Consider the following 3,231-nt stretch of genomic DNA (forward strand, 5'->3'; position numbering starts at 1 on the left):
TTGGACCCCGACGGCAGCAACAGCCGGCTCCACACGTTACACACGAGATGGATGTTCCGCTGCACTTGGAAAAAAGACAAGCGTCTGTCTGCTTGCCTGCAATACTTTTTAAGACCCCTTTATCAGTCCCTAAGGACTCTATTGTAAATGTTAAACTTTTTGCCCCTCCCACATCCCCCCCTCAACACTGAGCAGTTACAAATTTTGATGTACAGTTGTGCCTGCTTAGCTGAGCACTGTATTGCTTGTATGTTTTGTGAAATTTGTTTCAGGTTTGTTTTCTTTTTCTTTAAGAAATGGTTCACTAGAGGGTATGTACAGTCTGTTTTCTCTGTATATATAAACTGGAACATTTATTTTATGAAATGTAATGCAATTTTATTACTAGTGTGAATTAAAGATTCTTAAATGTTCATAGTGAGATTTTTTTTTTCTCTTACCAAAAACCAAAGTTGTTGTTGGAAGGAGTTGGCCCACGTGTTGATATGTAATCATGTATCAGAAAACTGCAATGCTGTAAAGAGCCCTGCAGGCGAGAAAAAAAAAATATTTGAAGTCCTCTTTAAAACATGATGCAACGAAACAAGTTTTATTACATTTTGCAGAGTTCTGATGGAATTAGAAATGCTGTTTAAATTGAACTAAATAAGATTTTATTTGGAATAAAAGAATGCTTCTCCAAAACCGTGTTGTTGTGAGCGTGCAGGTGTCATGAAAGGGGGCTGAGATAAGCTGAGCTGCTCTGTGTGATTCATGCTTCACTAATTGCCATCTGATTATGAGGGTGAATTGGCCTGGAAATGAAATGCAACAGCAAATAAATTAGAGAGAAAATAAATGCTCATTGAGTTTGAGCTCATTCAAACTCATCAGCTACACAAGTGCAGAGCTGTATTAAAGGGTACTTTCCCCAGAAGACTGTTAATGGAGATGTGTGACACTGTCTGTTTATCTGATGAGGTTATATCAGATATACCAACTCTGGTCGAGCTGTCAAGATTTGCAGCCACTCCATCAAGTGATAATCCACTTCAGTGGCTTTGCTTATTACATGTATTTGTACACATTAATCTTTAAATTAAAGGAGGGGGAAAGGCGTTAAGCATATATTAACTGCAGTGTTCCTGCACACAGCAAAAGACTATGTGCAGGAACACTGATTACCATGGATTTGTTTTTAATACATTAAGGCTGAAAGTTAAATAGTAATCATAGTTTCTTGTTGTTACTACACAGTTACTAGCAGTAACAAGCTATAATTACAAAATAAATCTCAACATTTATGTGATGTTACACCCAGCGAAACTGAAACAGCCACATTTTTACACACTGCAAAGCAGTTTTTAAAAATTCATGGCTCATCATCCATTTCATTTCCATCCAAGGTCAGTAAGAAGTATTGTTGCACATCGGTTTGGACGGGCCTCATTGGCCTTAATTTCACTCACATTACCAGACTTCACGTGTGTCGTGGAAGACCCTGAGAATTAAAACCACCTAATGCTGCCTTCGATTTAGTGGGAGAGTTTCTGTCACCAGTTTATCTCTGTGTGAGAGAAACATAAATAGCTGCATTTACGTTCATGTATGTTTGGCCTTTTGAGAACCGCGCAATTCCAAAGAAACAGGCCACGACGTATATATGTCGCTAAATGTGTCTCAGATGACGAATACATGAATGCTCTTGGGGTTAATACGACTAATCTCCATGTGTGTATTAACTCTTATTCATTCAACAGTGTGTCCAACAAACTTCAGATTTCCACCGAGGCTCGCCAATCTGCGAAGAACTCTCCTACCAGCAGGACACAGAACATCATTATAATTTGCTAACACATAAATCAAGTGTGCAAAGAGCATTAATTAGAAATTCATTAAAAATTTAGACTCACCGGCAGGTGTGCAAATAAAGGATTAGGTAGGCATCAATTATACCACATAAGAGAACATTTTAATTGCAATTCTTGGATTGATTTACAGGGGGAAACAATCAGGCTCTTTGCAATGTGGCTGATTGCTCATTTTGCTGAAAAATAATGAGGAAAAAAAAAACCTCACCAAGTAACACTGTCCCCGACTGAAAGGTAATAGGAACGTGCCGATTCAGCTATGTGTGCACTGGCATGCATGCACGTACACAGTCTATCTATCTATGTAATAAAAACACATGCACACAGATATTATTACGAAACATACACATCGATAATTGCAAAACACGGTGCACAAACAGGCATAGTCACACACATAAATACACACGCACTGCAGCTTGGCATTCCCATCTGCTTGTGTTGGTGGAGAAGTTCTTAAGCACCAAATGTTGCTCTGTTATGACTCAACTTTGTGAATTCTCAAACCTCCTCTGTGTTCCTGATTACTGCATTATGGCATCTGCTTAATTAGCTTGGCTGGTGTCATATGTTGCACACGAGGGGGTGTTAAAAAGTGCCCTTCCCTCTTGCTCATTATCTGCCTCGACTCATGTGATGTATAATCTCTCTTGACAGGCATTCATATTGACATAGGGACAGCTGTCAGCAGAGCGTGGTCATAAAGGGTGCACGTAGAATAGAAAAACCACACGGAGAGCAGATAAGTGGAAAGGCTGCCAAAAAAATCTAAGTGAAACTAGTAACTCTGTGTTTTATTTTGGATCCATCAGCAACAATTCTAATTACACTGAATTTAATTTTATGGTTGAGAGTTTTCTTGAAGGAAGTGATAATAGGCTATGCATTTTGATTATTTCAGGTATATTAAAAGTAACCTCTTGCCAGTGTATTATATAAATTAGTGTGTTGCCCAACTCTTGGCGAGGAATCAACCTCATTACGGCCATATGGGGAATTATAATCATTATCTGAACAGTTCTGTTCATTTCCATCTAACAAAATACTCCTTTCTCAGTGGAAGACCAAGTTTGTGGATCTTACATGGGGCTTCTTCACAGATCAAGGGAACATGCTCATAACACAAAAGGCATTGTATGTAGTGACCCCAACAGGACAGCTAATTAGAGGAGGTTTTTTTTTTATTGTTATGACTCAACTATACAGCTATACAATGTTACAAGTTTTGTAACATCCAGGACCAAACCTTTTCATCTTAGCACAGTGTTCAGGCTTAGAGAAAGATCGGTGTTATAAAGCAGTGAAATTACAGGATGCACTGGACATGAATCACAACCTTAGCATCTATGCACTAACAGACCTTGTTCCTTTCTTTCTTTTTCAT

This window comes from Diplotaxodon limnothrissa, linkage group LG1, assembly GCF_057381915.1.
Source record: "Diplotaxodon limnothrissa isolate DT_005_m linkage group LG1, D_limnothrissa_male_GT1.1, whole genome shotgun sequence".
Taxonomy (NCBI): Eukaryota; Metazoa; Chordata; class Actinopteri; order Cichliformes; family Cichlidae; genus Diplotaxodon; species Diplotaxodon limnothrissa.